The sequence below is a fragment of the Leucopleurus acutus genome (assembly GCF_964270905.1).
Source record: "Leucopleurus acutus genome assembly, chromosome: 10".
Taxonomy (NCBI): domain Eukaryota; kingdom Metazoa; phylum Chordata; class Mammalia; order Artiodactyla; family Delphinidae; genus Leucopleurus; species Leucopleurus acutus.
The window spans coordinates 70256611-70275306 of record NC_139153.1 but is presented as its reverse complement, the minus strand read 5'-3'; the positions used below and the strand labels follow the sequence as shown (position 1 = coordinate 70275306).

The 18696-nt window shown below is 36.8% G+C and overlaps 1 protein-coding gene across 1 annotated transcript in view; it reads left to right on the top strand.

The window, feature by feature from the left end:
- KIF6 (kinesin family member 6) overlaps nt 1–18696 on the top strand; it is a gene marked incomplete at its 3' end in the record, with an annotated part of 371372 nt that overhangs the window by 117862 nt on the left and 234814 nt on the right. The gene's annotated exons all lie outside the window — the stretch shown is intronic.

Sequence of the window (18696 nt, the reverse complement as noted above, 5' to 3'; positions counted from 1 at the left end):
ATCCAGCGACACTGCAGTGAAAGGAATTAAGTGGTCTTGGTAGTGGTGGTGGTGATGTGGGAACAGTTCCCCAAGTGAACAGCTTACTGTGATCACGGGCACTTTCCTTTTTAAACCACACTCCCCGGGTTCTGTGTTCTGCCTTGTCTCTGATGACAAACAATAGGTGAGGACAGTAAGCTGGGAGGAGAAGTAGTCTGAGAAAGTCTCCCTCAAGTGACTTCTTTTCTGCCCCATTTTCACCCTCTGGAATGCACCACCTTAAATACAAGATAGATAAATGGAAAGAAAAGTCAGGTAGTGAAAGCATGGTGTTGACATCTGTTATTGTGTTGGGACCTTAGTTTTGTTGTTGTTGTTTTACTAGGTCTGCATCAGTACTCTTCAATAGACTAACTTAAATAAGTTGAGCTTAGGTGCCACATATAATATGGATTTGAGGACCCATAACTTATTATTTTTATTTAAAGAGAGTGGTACATAGTTTTTAATTTCAGAATATCTTCTTTTGTTTACAATGTTTTGCATTTGTGTATTGCTTCAACATTTTGTCCATGCGATCATCCGTGATGCTCTTCTCACAATAATTGAAGAGAAAGGAATAAAGGCAGATTAAGAATTAGGGAGTGTAATAATGAAAAATTTAACATGCCCCACTAAAAATCCTCCTCCATACACAGTTTAATAAACAGCAAACGGAGCGGGACAGACTAGAGATGGGTCCTGCCCACCAATGGAATATGAAAAAGGTAGATCCATTAATGCTGCTGGAAAACACGGGGAAGCTTGTCCCTGCCTTACTGCTGACCTTCTTCCTGAGGTGACGCATCCCTAGAGGACTCCAGGCCTCATCCTCACAATTACGTCCCCTCATCTTTAATGGGTCAGGGAGGGCTCCTGGCCCTGGTTCACTATGACCTCTATTAGCTAAAAACCTTGGCCATTTGCTATTTTAAAGTTACACCTTAACTTTAGCCAACTGCATCTTTTCAGACTATTGTAAAGTCTTGAGGACCTTAAGCTTCCTTTGTACAAGCTTATCTATCATGTCCTATCACCTTACAAAGTTCCAAAAGTCTTTTCTTATTATTTACTGTTGAGTGTTTAACAATAGTATAAATAGCTGAAACATGAAGAAGTCCAATTCTAACAATGTTGGTTATGCATTACTTTAAAAATGTATTCACTTTTTTCCTGTGTGAAGCCTGATTTCTTTTAAACCAAATCTAATAGGTTTTGGATGTTTCTGTGCTTGGCTTTTATTTTTGTCTTTGGTAATAGCTACCATGTTATATCAAGAACCTGCTCAATAGAGTTGGCATTGTTGTAGATGCTTTATATATGTATATATTGTTTCTGATTCTTATTTTATAGATGGAAACTAAGGCTCAAAGAGTTAGACTACTTGCCCAAGGTCACACAACTAGTAGGTGGCAGAGCCAGTGTTCAGCTCCAAGTCCGACCCTTTCAGAAGCTTATGTTCTTTCCTTACACCACAGTTCACAAGTTCAATAATCAAATTGACATGTCAGATTTTTCAAGTGAGGATACATTTCTGAATTATTTAAAAAATATAGCAAGTATGTAGCACTTCAGTTTATCTCTTGAATTCATTGAAAGCAAATACATAAAAATATAAATGAAGAGTAACTGTCAATCCCTGGAAATACTTTATTATTCAGTCTCCAGAGAGGCATGTTTTAGATTACAACCAAGCTGTCAGAATATAATTTGTCAGCACAGAATGAGCTTACCAGGATAAAAAGAACACTAATCATTTTTTTTAAAAGGCGAGGTTCCCAATTTCCCATTTACATAGAGAAATCCAGAAGTTGGCATGGTAACCAGAAAACATTTGCAAAACAAAGTCCAAATATGGGGACCTAAAGTGGAGAGCTCTTCCCTTTTAAGTTCTCTACTTATAGCTAGCATTTTAAGGAAAAGTTATTAAAAATAGCTTTAGCCTCTTCTTATTTTTAGAACTCACTCTTAAATAATTTCTGTAATCCTACCAATGTTTTGAATAAAACGTGATTATGTCCTTAGGGTAAATTTTTTCAAAAGTTGATTTGCTGTACCAGAGAGAATAAATATTGTGATAGCTGAACTGTGTGTGACCCAGTGTCCAAGCCCACCAGTAGCAAGTATAACTTGGTACCTTTTTGTCTTATCATTGAAATGTTGCTCTCAATTAGTTACATCTAATTGAACAAGATATTCTGCATTTGATTGTTAGGCCCTGCACAGTCCCATTGCTGGAACTGTTTGTTCAGCCCTGACCACGGTCTAGAGCACTCTGTCCCCAGGTATGGCCCAAGGATAACTTGTATTAGGATACCCCATGGTAGTCAAAAGACACAGTTTCCTGGATCCCATATCTGATGGATAGATTCAGAATCTGCCGTGGAGCCCAGGAATATGCATTTTAGCATTTTAAATGTGCTCAGTCTAAATTTGGGGGCAGTTTGGGTTTTACCATTAAGAAGCTGGTTGAAACCCACTCCCAGAGAAGTATGTGATCAGGTCCATATTCTGTACCCTCACCAACATCACAGGATTTGAAAGTTCTTCCAATTTGGTAGGCAAAAAAAAATTTGTTTTAACTTGCATTTTTGATTACCAAATTATTTTATATCTTTATTTGCCATTTGCATTTCTGTCTTTGTTTATGTGCTCTACTTGTTCTTCTCTTGGAGTGTCAGGGTAGGTCTGGTTGATTTGTTGACTCCATGAGGGCTGGCACTTGGTCTTGTTCACATCTGCCGCACCTAGAAACAAAGACTGATACATAGTAGGAGCTCAGTAAATAATTGTTGAGTGAATGAATAAAGATAACTTTTGTCTTTGTCATATATTTAGCAAACATTTTCCACCATTTTATAAATTTTCTTTTAGTTTTCATTTCTTTTTTTTTAACATAGTCAATCTTTTTATTTTACGGTTTCTCCTTTGGATGCCATGCTTAGAAGTGCAATAGCTCACTGATGAATAATTCTACTTATTAGAAAGTGTTTTATTTTGAATTGAAATCTGATGCCCAGTTGCATCTACCCCGTTGTTCCTATTTTGGCCTGGGACATGGAAGGGGATGGTCATCATCAGGTTGGAGTGGATTTTATCGGAGGTTTCTGGAGCATGGGGATTTCACCTGGATCTTGACAGAAGCTGTACTGAATTAACAAAATCAGGTGCTCCCTCTAGGAGCAATCTCCACTGATAAAAGTGCCATTTAACTATTCATTTTAGGGAGTCATAATGTTGCTCACAGTGAGTAATTAGACTAATATGGCCTTCTTTTACAAGCCAATTTGGAGAAGAGAATAGTGTTCAGGGTCCTTTCTACCAAAACTTCACAGTAGTGTCTGTTGTAGGTTAAATTGTCTCACCCTGTCAAATTCCTGTGTTGAAGCCCTAACCTCTAGTACCTCAGAGTGATCTTATTGAGAGATGGGGTCTTTACCGAGGTGATCAAGTTAAAATGTGGTCATTAGGTTGGGCCCTAATCCAATATGACTGGTAACCTTATAAAATGGGAAAATTTGAAGACAGACTCATAGAGAGAGAGTGTGCCATGTGAACATGAAAACAGTCATCTACAAGCCAAGGAGAGAGGCCTGGAACAGATCCTTCCCTTATAACCCTCAGAAGGAATAACCAACCCTGCCAACACCTCCATGTGAGACTTCTAGCCTTCAGAACTGTAAGATAATAAATTTCTATTGTTTAAGCCACCTAGTTTGTTGTACTAGAAAACTAATACAGTGTCCAAATAACCTTGGATGTAATTTCTTGTATGATTGGTATCTGATGTTGCTCTTGACCTTGATGAATTCAGGAGCGCTAATATGCTATATATAGTATAACATCTGGAAAGACCCTACAATTCTCAGCTAGCAACTATTGAAAGACAAGACTGTAGTCCTGTTCAACTCTATTCTCTCAGCATCTGGCAACTACATAGTTGGTCAGTCATTAATTAAAAATATTTTTTTGTCGAATTAATGTGGAGCAGAAGACCTGGTGATTTCAGGAGAAAAGACCTGCAATCTCAAACCCAGAATTGGGGGTGATTTTATGGTACACTGTGCCTCTTGGTGAGTACAGAATGCATCACAGATGACTTTGGCATTTTAAAATTTAATTTGTGGTGCTTCAGACCTTTTGGAAGACATCACTTTCTAAATAACCATCCTCCCAACAACATTTACAGGATTTGTAAATTATTTTCCCAGGAACTATTAGAGGTCTTTCTGCCTAATTCTTTGCTTGAAATAAAAAACATACTAAATGTATCTGAGTTGTGCTGATGCGTTTTGTAAGCTCTCAGACTTTGCACTCTGTCAAACTTTTGGAGTGAGTTGTGTGACCTTGTAGAAGTGCAAAGACAATTGGGAGACAGGCTGTGAGTGGAGTGAGTAGGTTTGTACAGTTACTGAAACAGCTGTCGCTGGACACGTTGTCTAATAACACGAGGACAGCACGGGAAGGAAAGAGCAGCTTGACTGTGTGATTGTGTTTGTTAACAGCTCTCTAAGCCTCGATCTCCTTGTGTAGTGTGTGTGGGAAACAAGAGGATTTGGGTTGCAATTAGTGTTCCAGAATCATATTCCATCACACCATTAGAGAGACACTAAATAACACATCCTCACAGATTTTTGTTGGAAAGATATATTAGTTATATATAATTAGCAAGTATACACCAAGATTTGTGAGCCTGAGAAGAGCAAAATATTTAACAGGGAAAATCCATTTCACACTGCTCTTATTATAATGAGAATAACATCTTTTATCATTAGGTCCCAATAGGCAGCTAGAAGCCTTAGCAAAAGATGTGTTGACAATTCTAAATTTTCTTATCTACTGTATATATATTAGTAGGTATAGAAAGAAGGGAACTTAAATGTTGAGCACTTAATATATCCCAAGCATTTTTCTCCCTCTTTTTTATATTTTATATATGAGAAATACACAGTCTTTCTTAACTAGTGATTCTGTCTTATAATATAGTTTGCATTCTGCTCTCATCTAACCTGATTAGTGGTATTGCATGAACCATAAGTTTCAAGTCTAAAACGTTTATTAAAATAAATGAAGTGGTATGGTGCAGCCATTAATAGAATATTAAAACGTACTCACTCCATATACATAATTAGAGAAACACAATCTTCTTGGCTGTAAAAATTTAGCTCCTGAGTTTCTTCTGACCTTTAAAATTCTGATTTCTGATTAAATAGCAGAAGAAAGTAATTTTTACTCTACTCCCTGTTACTGAAATTCACCACCAACAACAACAAAAAGTGAAAAATAGAAGGGAAAAAGCCATCTTCAGTGAAATAAGGAAATAGCCATAACCTCAAACTGTGAGGAAATCTGCCAAATACTGTGAAATTTGAATTACGGTGAGGGAGGTTGCTGAGAGCCAACACATATATCCTCCAACCTCAGGCAGGATACAGTTTCTCCTTAAAGAAAGTGTCACAATTCTTAAATGCAAATCCAATGATCTTCTGGTTAGGGTGGTGAGATCTAAGAAAACAGACAAGTACGATAGGGCAATATTATTTAGATATTCATTCTACACTATAGAAGGTGAGTCTAAAGAAGAAACCTTAAAGACAGGCCATTTTTATGGTCAGTGGTCTAGGCTTATGGCCAAGAAAGATGGCCTTTGGTGAGTGGGATTCAGGGAGTTTGTGACTTAAGGGGTTTTGCCATCCCAGACCTTTTAGTGCAAAAATTTGAGGAAAGTATGTGCTCTTAAAGCTAGGAATGAAATATGTGCAGAGTAAAGGTACTCAGGACACAAACTGAATTTGAATATTCCCTTACCCATCTCCCAGACTACTCTCTAGGAAAAAGATGCACATGCTCAAAGATAAAATTATCAAAAGGAAAATACTAAAGATCTTTCCATGTATATGGAGTGTGGAGGGAAAAGCAACATACATTTGAAGACTCCTTACATTAGGAAGCAAGGCAGTATACTTCAGAATCTTAAATATGTTACCTAAAAGCAATATTTGTTTTTAAAAATAGCTTAAAAATATAGAAAGTTTCAAAGAAAAGATTACAAGACAAGAAAATAAAAGCAAGCTTGAAGAACTCAGAAATGAAAGAGAAGAAGAAAGCCATTATAGTGATGAAAGTGCCATTAAGAAACGAAAGCGAAGGAAGGAGAAAAGGAGGAGGAGAAGGAAGACAAGGAAGAAGAAGAGGAGGAAATGTGGCTGAAAAATAACTAAGGATATTTAAAATAATGTGAGAAAATGACACCTAGAAAGAGAGCCAAAGGTGAGACCAATCTTGAGTAATTAGAAATCCTGAAGAAGAGTGAGGGGAACAGAAAAAACATGGATAGAGAGTGAGAGAGAGAGAGAGAGAGAGAGAGAGAGAGAGAGAGAAGTTTCCTGAAATCTGGCATTACTTGAATCTGCAGATGAAAAGGCCATGCTGTGTCTAAGAAAAAATGGAAAAAGCTCAACTCCAAGATAAAATCTATTGAAGTTACTAATTTCCAAAGCTAAATAAAGAAGCTTATGGACATCCAGTCTGAAAAATGCAAGCCAACTCTGAGTGAAGATTAAAAAAAGTTTGCTCTTGGACTTTTCCTTAGCAATATTCAGTGCCAGAAGACAGTGGAACAAGTTCTGAAGCAAGGATATTGTGTCCCAATAATTTTATACCCAGCCAAATTTTCAAGTTTTCCTTTAAAAACAAAAACATCAGACAAGTATTTTTAAGCATGTGTGAATCCTGGAAGAAAATGAACCGAGGGATCGTTTTTAAAAATTGCTTGACAATCAAGGCTAACCAACTAAGAGATAAATCAAATTAACGAATGTGAGAACCCAGAAGCATTACAAAAGGACTGGTGAGAAACATTGAATTTATTTAAATGTAGACATAAAACTAAACAACTGTGTAAGTAAATATTATAAACCTTGAAAATATAAATAATAATAGATATAACACAAATTTGGAGTTAGAAAGTAGAGGAGGGGTGGTGTTATAAGTGAGCTAATTTCCTTATATTTCAAAGCAAGAAAGGAGTAGATACTGTCTAAATGTCAACCATGTAGTTAAAATCATGATGACCCAAGTCCTTTAATTCCATGAGTTTTCCTTAATTCTAAAGAGATACTTTTAGAGAAAAGATATACATCTCTTACCATGAAAAAACATTTATCTGAAGCTCACCAATCCCTTCAGTTTTATTTATTTTTCTATTAAATTCAAATAAAATTTAATTTAGTCATTTTCAATTAAGAATAGTATATTCTTAGAATATATAGAATATATATTAGAATATATAGACTATGTGTAGTATGCTTTTGTTTTGGTAAAGTACTTCTATATGTTCTTGTATATTAAAGGTATCTAAATACAATTTTTATCAAACATTAACATTGTTATTTTGGGGAGATTTTCACTTTCATCTTTGCTCCTTTTTGTGTTGTTTGGATTTTTAAAATAAAAAGTGTGGTAGGGATTACCAGCGCTTACCAAAACTTCTGTTTATTCCTTCTAGCACATGCTGCCTTGAAGTTAAGGGAGTTTACTTGCTGTATCCAGTGCAATCTGAGTGAAAGTAGCATGTTACTTTTGTTTCGAAGCCTTTGAGAACTAGTATAAAGTTCTCCTTAATCTCCTTCCCTTTTGTGGCAAACCCTGAAGCTTTATGTTGTGGAGGTGGTCTTAGAAGATGGCAGCACCCCCATCAGCTTTGCTGGTGTCAAGTATGTGGAGCAGAGCCACCATTTAACAACACTGGAGAAATAACGTGAGCAAGAAAGAAACCTTTGTGATTTTTAAGCCTCTGAGATTATGGTGCTGTTTGTTCATTTGCTACCATAATATAACTTGATCTATCTTGATAAATGTGCATCATTTTTACAAAATACTAACTCATTATTCTTCATAAAATTCAAATATAGCATGGCTTTTTTAGTAAGAAAACAATGTTTATGTTAGTATTATATATATCATCTATTTTCCAAATGGGTTTGAAGCAACTTACAATATGAAAACACATATAAACCTGGACCCAAAAAAATGTCAAAGAGGAAAAAAAAAATTTGAAGGCAAACTTGATTTAAAAGAAGATAGATGGATATGATAGACAACTGGGGTGAGTTAATTATTGCCATTAAGGACAAAATTTAGCTATGATTCTTCAGGCAGACAAGTAAAAACAAGGGCATCATTTTGACATTTTTGGTTATATAGTTTTCATTGTTCAGAGAGCAAATTTACGGGTATTGAATTGCAGGCAGATTGTATCCATACTTGTTTAAAGGGTCTTGTGTGGCAAAATGGGCAGTGTCTTGCCTGTAACTTTGAAAGAAATACAAAGACTTTATACTTCTGTCAGTCTTGTATAACATCTGAGAGCTTTATGTTAAATTGCTGTGTATTTAATTGAGTGTATCAGTCAGGATCTAACAAGGAAAACAAACTACTCTGTATTTAAAACAGGAGAAATCAGTGCAGATAGTTTTGTTTCGTGGATGACGGAAGAATCTGAGAAGCCAAACAGGGGATGGTAATACAACTCGTAGAGATGACCAACAACAGGAAGCTATGACAATCTATAGGCAGGTCTCAGCGGGTAGGAGGCATTGGCAGGAGAGTGGAAGGCATGAGGAAGGGAAAAGCCAGAGTATCTCTCCCCTTCCCCGACTTTCCAGCTGGATGCCAGCTAAAAGGGGTCTTGGGGAAATGCTGCCTTTAGGACTCTGCATCTCTGTGATGTAGAGCAAAGTAGGGGAAAGGGAAGGAATTGATCAGAGGGCAAAGAGGCATAGATTAGCCCCTGAGTAAAACCATTTCTATAAGAAATAGGGTTAATAATTCAGATAGGGCTTCCCTGGTGGCGCAGTTGGTTGAGAGTTCGCCTGCTGATGCAGGGGACACGGGTTCGAGCCCCAGTACGGGAAGATCCCACATGTCGCGGAGTGGCTGCACCCGTGAGACATGGCTGCTGAGCCTGCAAGTCCGGAGCCTGTGCTCCGCAACGGGAGAGGCCACAACAGTGAGAGGCCCACGTACAGCAAAAAAAAAAAAAAAATAATTCAGATAGATTGCTTTTGGCTAATCTTCAATCAGGAATACACATGCGGGAAATGGCAGGAAGTCAGTTTGGGCTATAAGAAGTCAATGTTAAGAAGAAGCTATTCTTCTAGCATTTCTTGTCGATAGATACTTTCATTTTTTTGGCAGGCTGACTTTTGCATTAGTCCTTGTATTGGTTTCAAACTAGGAGGGAGGAGACAGGGGTCTTATCAACTGCCCAAAACCTTCAACAAGTTAATTTGATCACGTTTTGGGCTGGCCACTTGGATTCTTGCCAATTCTAACAGCAAGAGATCTTCATAGCCATAGAGAGAACTGTGGAATCTTCAAAATGTGGAAAAAATATCATTGGACTATAAAATGGAGTGAAATAATGTATGTAATCACCAGACATCTATGCTTCTAGAGTTCTTCCTTCAGCATCTGTACTGTGAGTGACATTGTCCTCAAATCTGTGTCCGATACAGACCTCGATGTCTGAACTCGAACATTGCATTGAGAGCTACCACAATCAATTTGACAGGATAAACTTCTTTCATAAGAATAAAATTACTCAAATGTATATCTGAGTTCTGCTTTGTGTGTTATCACTACCTGTTTCTAGTTGTCTATACGCAGGATAGTAACAGGTATTTTCAGTTTACTTATAATCTCGAGGTATACAGTATGTATAGAAAAAGGTTTTCCCTAAAGACAGTTTAAATGAACTGCTATAAATTCTTGAGAAGATCATTAGACTTTTTAGCCCCATAATATCATTTTTTCCAGTTATGTGTATGGTCAGACTTGGAAATTGTTAAGCCCGACTGAATTTTAAGAGGAAGAGAAGAGAGAAAAAATGTTAACCTTAATTTAAAAGATGAAAAATGTATATGCTAGACAACAAGAATGCCATTGAGGACCAAATTTAGCTATGATTCCTCTTGCAGTCAAGTAAATAAAAGGTGGGGGAGCATTTGGGATGATATATTTTCCATTGTTAGAGAACAAACCTTTGTCCTGGTGTTGATATGATGATACCCAGTTCACGGATATTAAACAAGGATGATAATTGAACATAGCTCTAATTAAACATGTAGGTAAAATTCTTCCTCAATTTGCCATGTGCGCTGACTTTAGCATACTTATATTTTTATATAAATGTATTTGATTTGCCAAATTTTGGAGAAATGGCCCATAGGGAAGCAATCTTCTAAATATTGACATCCAACAGAAGAAGAGCCATCACTAATTCTGGCATTCAATTTTCCTAAAATTTTGAAGTCAGCTAACAGATCTTTGAAGACATGAAAATCAAAAATCCATCAAATTGATTCCAGACTTGTTAGAAGGGATATATAATAAAACAAAACAGGCTATTCTTATCAGAAAGGTGAATCACAATTGCTAAAACATTCTTATCATATGTTTCAGATTGCTCCAAAGCTTACTTTTAAATTAAAAAAAAAAATTGGTGTGCCTGGTCTGTTTTTCTCTTTTACACAGTTGCTTTGATAATACCCTGGACCTAGAAATCTTGCAACTAGGGAAAATGAGTTTGATTACTTTTCTAAAAGCCAGGTATCTTATAAAAAGAAAAATCAGAAAGGAAAATGAGCAGTTTAGGGTCATTAATTCCAATAGAGGGCTATCAAATTGGGGATATTTTGCTGCTAAGCAGTATGTTCTGAAACAACTTCAGAAAAGATCAAGACAGGTGTTTATAGGGTCACATGCTAAACCACTAAGTTTGGTCAGGCCTCACTTTTCCAGGCTGAGTTAGAGTACAACAAGTGTGTGGTGGGCCTCCTAACCAACCCATTTGCCATGGGAGGAATTAGATAAGAAATCATTTAACCAGTTGGGGGAGGGTTAGATAATCCTCAGTTAAGGGTGAATTTTAACCTAAAAGGCTCAGATATCAGTCTGGGAAAAACATGGAGGCTAGTATTTTCAGTCTTCAATTCAGTTAGAGCAAATGATCAAAGGAACAGATCAATTAGGATATCTGGTTAGAAAGTGTTATCAAACAAGGAGAATTGGAGTGAAAGCTGAATTCTGGATTCTGTGTCTGCTGCTGTTCTTAGATGGTTTGCTTTAAAAAGTCTCAAGCATGTGTATTATATACTCCTGTTCAACCTAAGAGAGAATTTTCTTCACCTGACCTATTCTAAATTAGGGGAAATTCTTGTTGAGCTATTTCACTGCAAAATAGAGACCTGATTGAAGAAAGAAAGATTTTGGTACATAAGAGTGGAATATAAGCTATAAGATATGACAAGAAAAAGAAAGTATTCAAAGGATCCTAGGAAATCTTAATATATAATATGAAGAAATTACTTGACTCATTGAAGACTGTATTTATTAACTATTTGTAATCATTTTTTGTTTTTTTTTGTTTTGTTTTTTTTGCGATACGTGGGCCTCTCACTGTTTTGGCCTCTCCCGTTGTGGAGCACAGGCTCTGGACACGCAGGCTTACCGGCCATGGCTCACGGGCCTAGCCGCTCCACGGCATGTGGGATCTTCCCGGACCGGGGCACGAACCCGTGTCCCCTGCATCGGCAGGCGGACTCTCAACCACTGCGCCACCAGGGAAGAAGCCCTGTAATAATTCTTGAAGTCATTGAAAACATGAGATTAACTAAAAGTAGAAAATTGTTGCAAGAAAAATAATAGTATATTAAATAAACACAAAAATCATAATTCACATATCAATTTTTGCCCTTAAATTAAAATTTTCAATCTTGAAAATGGCCACACACCCACAAATCATGAAGAAATAATGAAAAAAGTGAAAATTTTTGTTGATCTACCAATAGGAATATGCGTAACAAAATCATAGAGCATCAGGATTAGTAGTTGTACATCTGCAGATTCCAACAGGAAAGATGAATAAACAGGCTTTTGTAAATGCTTATCACTGTTACCCAATTCTTGTTGCTATACCATTTCTTTTCAAATTTCTTTTTCAACCTAGGAGTGTCTCCTGCTCTGCAGAAAATTATTCTTGTTCAGTGAAAGAGCTTCTTAGGGTGGTAGCCCAGCCAGTGCCACTAAGTGGCTTGAAGGGCTGGTAGAGAAGGAGCTTTAGCCTTCAATACGGACATGTGGTGTTTCCTCGATTTAATGCTATGTTATGGAAAGCTGCAAAAGCAGCTTCAAGTACCACTCCACAAGTACATTGCTACTCCAAGCCCCTTTTAGATAGACAGTTTGAAGCCACCATTGACTGACAAGGTCATTTTTGAAGCACCTTTTATAATCTGCACCACTCTTTACACTGCAAGAAATGGGCTGACCACCAAACACTCTGTTGTAGCCTGGTAGATTCCACCGTCATCCCTCACTACCCTCTGCTGTAAACTGTCCATTACAATGTCACAATTTTTTAAATGATAGACATTTAAAAATCCATTTGGAACAATGGATTTTTCCAGAGTTTGGATATTAATTATCTTCTACTCTATGCACAAATGTTTAAATGGCCTTTCTGAACACAGTAGTTAATGCCAATTGGGAATAGTCCAAGGGAATTCATGAAGATAAATGAATTTTGAGTAGGCTTATTTTGGGAGGAGGAGAAGGGCATACTTTTCCCATAAGACATACTGGCCAATACTTGACCATCAAGAGGACATTCCAGGCAAGAGAAAAGGCAGTTGAAGATGTACAGTGCAGTGGATAATAAGAGCCCTGGAGTCAGGCACAAAGGGTAATTGAAGCCCAAGATAAGTGTAGAGATTGGAGTCAATCTTGCTGTACAAATAATTCTAATTTTTAGACTCAACTTATATTGCATGGATTTAAAGAGTTTGCAGTTATAGTCTCTGAATTATTTGGCAAGTTTTAGAAATTATGAAGCATGCCATAGAGATTCCAGAAAACTAGAAATGAGCAAGAGTCAATGATTTAACAGACATTTTTGAACACTACTGTGTAATGTTATGCTAGGGTTACAATGATGCGTGAGACACCGTCCGTGCCCCCAAGGAGTCTAGGTGGGAGGAGGCGGGAAGTGGAGAGCCTTTGTAGAGGAGGTAACCTTTCAGATAGGCCTTCAGTGAGAAGTCAGCTTTTGCTGGGCTGGAGATGAGAAAGAGGAAAACTAACTTTCCTTGACCACAGATTACCAATCTGATGAAGCTGTAAGGGACCCAGTGAGCCTGGGTTTTAGACTTTTACTCCATAAAAGAAAGTCATTTATTCTCAACTCTGCAAAAAAAGAAAACATTTGGAAAATGACAGGTTAATATTTTTGATACCAAATCCTAAAAAAGAATCTGAAAAATGATTGTTAAATGATTCACTTTAAACTAATCTCATTCACTTTTCTGATAGGGTTATAAAAATTCATAGGTCAAGTGAATTCAAGTTATTTAATAAAGTCTCTCAAAATATCCTTGGGAGATATAAAGAAAAATTGAAAGTATATGAAAGTACTTGGATTGAAGCCAATTAGAAAATACCCATAATTATTACCTAGTGGAGAAGAAAGTACGGGTGTCTTCATGGGATACTATTGTTCTGCCCTACTCCATGTCTTACAAAATTGTTTGGGCGAGGAGATACAGGATAGTTTCATTCGTTGACAGCACAAAATTGCAAAACAGTCAAAATTCAGAATTATCTCAACAGATAGTAATGTTGGGATAAAAACTAATCAAATGCAGTCATCAAATAAACAAGTGTGTGTGTTTCCCAAAGAAATTCCATAGCATGGGTAAAAGGCTGGAGCAAATATGGTTTATCACTTCGTGTGCTATTTATTGGCAACACTAGATTTGGATTGCTCAGATTCCAGTTTCCTCTGCTGTGGTTAGGCTACATTTGAAAGCATAAATTCAGTTCAGAGTGTCAGATTGCCATACTTTAAAAATAGCTTGATAAACAGTTGTATCAGATACAGTTGTAGGAACCGGAGATATTAGTCTTAGGGAGCATGCTAGTTTAATTCAGGGATTTAGGTGGGATTGATGTAATCAAATATGTGTTTTTGAAGTATTACTCTGTCTGCAAGGTGGAGAACAGTTGGAGGAGCCAAGAATAAATATGGGAAGACTAGTAAGGAAAGAATGTAGTAGCCCAGGTGAGAGGTAAAAGATATTTGGAGATGGAGCAAAGCTGACAGAGGTACATGCAATAGGACGGATTGGATATCCATCTGTGGGACACAGAATGAGGGAAAATGATGAGGTTGTTTGGGGTAACATTAAGTTCAAGATGCTGGCAGGGCATTTTAGTGACAGTTATTAGTCCAGCTCTTGGACATTCTACTCTGGGGTACAGAGAAATTGTGGTTGGAAGTAAGGACATGGGAGGCATCTGAACAGAGTGAACATCAACAGTGAGACATTCTTATGACCTTTTACAGTTCATGGACCACTTCAACATTTCAATCGGTAATTAGTACAACTCTTTGCAGCAAAGCAAGTCTTATTATGGCATTTCAAAGGCATGAAAAACCAAAATTACTTTACGTAAATTTGCTTAAGATTTCAACACTAGTAACTGATAGAACCAGGGCTTGAAGAAACCAGGTCATCCGACACCCAATTCTAAAATTTTGGTTGTGTGATTTTTAACTACACTGCAGTACCAATCCAATGAGAATCAGAGCTATGGAAGAGTTCCCCAAGAGGAAGAAATATGATGACCATAGCTTGGGACATGCCTATTTTAGGGACTGGAGAGAAAAGGGTCCAATAAAGGAAAAGGAGACAGAGCAAGCAGTTAGAGCGAGTGGTTTTTTTGTTGTTGTTGTTATTTTTAATGTTTTACTCAGTTCTTTCTTTCTTTCTTTATGTTTGGCGGTGTTTGGGTCTTGTTTCTGTGTGAGGGCTTTCTCTAGTTGCGGCAAGGGGGGGCCACTCTTCATCGCGGTGCGCGGGCCTCTCACTATCGTGGCCTCTCTGGTGGCGGAGCACAAGCTCCAGACGTGCAGGCTCAGTAGCTGTGGCTCACGGGCCCAGCTGCTCCGCGGCATGTGGGATCTTCCCAGACCAGGGCTCGAACCCGTGTCCCTGCATTGGCAGGCAGATTCTCAACCACTGCGCCACCAGGGAAGCCCTGGAGAGAGTGTTTGACTCTAGAAACCTAGGAGTAGAAGGAGCGTGGAGAGCTTCCATAGTGAGGGAATGGTTAACATTCGTAGGTTTTTCCTGGAAGATCAGGATGCTCAGTGCTGAAAACAGATCACTTTCTTTCCTGCACATTTACCTTTTTCTCATTGTTCACTCTCATTTCACACATCTTGTCATTAGCTCCTGAACTAGATTATAAATGCCTTGAGGGCAAGGTCCAGGCCTTCTTTTCCTTCTTGTCTCTGTACTGCCTAATACGGGGCTATATACTCAGAATGATATGAAATGTGAAAGCTCTCTGCATGCAGATGATTAATCATCACTAGAATTTTTCCAAAGGCACTGTCTCTAGTGCCAAGAGCACATTTGTTTAAAATGTGCACTTAAATTTGAATGAAATCTGCCTAAATGGTGCCGTCTGTTCTTAGGCAGTTTCAAAAATGTTTAAATACAATTTTACCTTTAAAAGGACAAACGTAGGGGCATGCCTATGAGACATAAAGATGTCCTTAAATAAACACAGAGCAGACACTGGCATATTCAATCACACTTAAACAGCTATACATAAAGAATGTTTTCTGAGGTTTAAGAAATTTTTCGCTAAGAGTACACCAACTACTACTTCATGTAGAAAATATTTATGAGAAGTCACAAAATTGTAGGCATGGACTCCTACACATATTACTGCATTTTAATTACAAACTACAGAAATACAATTTAATTTGATGTACCCTTTGAAATGGGTTCACTCTTCCACTATTTGTAATGGTCCACATTTTACTGTGATTTCAGTGCATCAATTTGGAAGCTGAAGACAGCTGTTGGGGATAGTCTCTACGTTAGTCGTTTATATCGATTGTCATTTGACTTTTGTTACAGTGCTGTACGATTCATTGTTGTGCAAATATAACAGTGAAATGAAACCCACGTTTAAGTTCTGCAAATAACTTACAGTCACTTCCAAAACACCTCAACTTAGGTTCTAAATTTGAGTTTGCGGTTTCAGATGTACGGTTATTTGCTGATCCACTTTAGCATGCAAAATCACACACTGGCTAGGTTTAGGTATAGTTATTGTGGCAACGAGTAATGGGTCAAATTTTCAGCCTATGTAACTCCCTAGCTACATCATCATCACGAAAACTATGCCAGTATTTTGACATCTCTGTATTTTGCTAGTTGGTGTAAATCAGTGATCGTGTATATCAAGAATTTATATTTACAGAAAGAATTTCTGGTTGAAATAGCATCTAAATATATTACCCTATCTGAATACATGTATATCTGTATGGAAAGTCTTTCGTTAAATCCTGTTTTGCAAAGGTGGAGATCTGAACGTGTTTACTCACATGAGCATTCTTTTGGAATATTTTTAGATAATTTTTATTTTAGATATTTTTAGATATCTGATATCTATTTACTTCTGAGAATTTTTAAATAAAAATAATAGGATATTTCAGATAAAGTTGAAGTCTCCTTGTTGGCCTTTCACTTCCATCCCTCACAAAGGCAACAACTATCATTAATTTGCTATATCCTCCAGTCCATTTTTTATGCTTTTAATGACCTAAGTTATAGCACCATGAACTAATATTTTTAGATAATATTGTCTTCTTAATTATCTAAGTTCTATCATAGTATTTATATTATTCTTTAACTTGCCATTTTTCCTCAGCATTCTATTTTAGAAATCTATGTCAATCTATACAGAAGTTTAATTTTCTGTAATTTGAATTATCCCAGTTTATTCATCTTTCCCACCACAGATGTCCATTTAGGCTGTACATCTTGCACCAACTTTTTGCTACCCCAAGCAGTATTGCAGTGAATGTCCATCCATCTCTCTGCCTCTGTCTCTCTCTCTCCCAGGTAATGTACCTGGCCCAGGTTTCTCTCTAGGAAATATACCTAGTAGTCAGGCTGTTGCTGGCTTGTGGGCCATAGGGAATTCTCTCAAAAAAGATTCTTGATTTATATTCCTACCAGCAGTGTATAAAAGTTCCTGCTTCCTTATATCCTTACAAACACTTGTTTTGTTAGATTTTATTTTTTTAAATTTGCCCGTCTAGTAGAGGTGAATGAAGTAGTTTGTTGTTGGGTTTTAATTACTTGTCTTGACTATTTGTAAGCTTGAGCAATTTTTTCAAAGACTTGTTGACCATTTTCATGTTTCCTCTTTATGGGATGCCTGTTCATATCCTTTGCTCATTTTTTCTGTGTTGTTTTTCTTATTGATTTGTGGGGGTTCTTTATTTCAAATATTAATCTTTTGTCAGCCATATATATTGCCAATATCATCGCCCAGTCTTTTAACTTTACGGTAGATCTCATCACACAGAAGTTCTTTAATTTTGGATTATTTGGTCAAATATTTCAAATCCATTCAGTTTTGTGTTTTGTTTCTTATCATAGATTATCTATTACTACCTTGGGTTGATTACAACATGCTTCTATATTTTATTAATGTTAAGGTTGTGTTCTTTTACACGTAAGTCTATAATACATTCTGGAATTTATTTGTGTGTATAGTGTGAGAGAGCAATCTAAATTTACTTTTTCAAGGTGGTTAGACCATTACTCCAACATCATTTGTTAATAAGTCCATCCTTTCTTTACTGTGGTGTGATGTCACCCGTACCTTATACAGAGTTCCTTAAATGAGCACAGCATGTTTCACTGATCTAATTCTCTATCTGTTCCTGCACCAGTCCCACAGTTTTAATTACTATGGTGTTATGATTATTCCTTGATATATAGCAAGACAAGACCCCTTTCCTTATTATTCTTTCACTGAATTGTTTTTGATTATTTTGCCAATATTTGCTCTTTCATCTGGTTTTTAGAATTAATTTGTTTTGTTCTGCAAACAAAACCAGTGGCATTTGTATTTCAATTGCATTGAATATATAGATTAATATAGAGAGATTAATATAGAGATTAATTTTGAATTTTCCCATCTATGAAATGGTATATTAATATCTGGTACACCATTTATTCTGATTTTCATTTTCTCTGCAAATTACACATCTTTTATAAGATTAATCTCTTAGTGTCTCATCATCTTTGTTGCTATTACAAATAAAATATTTCCTGGTTAATTGTTGCTGGATTATTAGAACTTTATTGATTTTTCATATTGGTCTTGCATCCAGCAACCCTGCTAATCTTTTTAGCCCTTAACAGTTTATTTGTAGACATTCTTGCATTTTCTTTGTAAACCACAATATTTTCGGTATATAATGACACTTTAATTTCTTCTTTTCCTGTCACTATGCCTCATGTATTTTTCTTGTTTATTACCTTGACTGGAAGCCCCAGTTCAGTGTTGGGTAGTAGCAGTGATGTTGGGTATCCTTGTCTGTGGATTGTGTTTACAATTCTGTAATGAATTCTCTTTATGAACCCATTCTCAGCTCTTTCACCATGAAATTCACATTGAACATTTTCAATATGGCTAGCCAAAGTTAAGGTATGGATTGTGCTCATGTAATGAAATAACATTATACTACTGGTTAAGAGGTCCCAAACTTTACCTCATTCACACTCTTTTTTCACTTTCTGA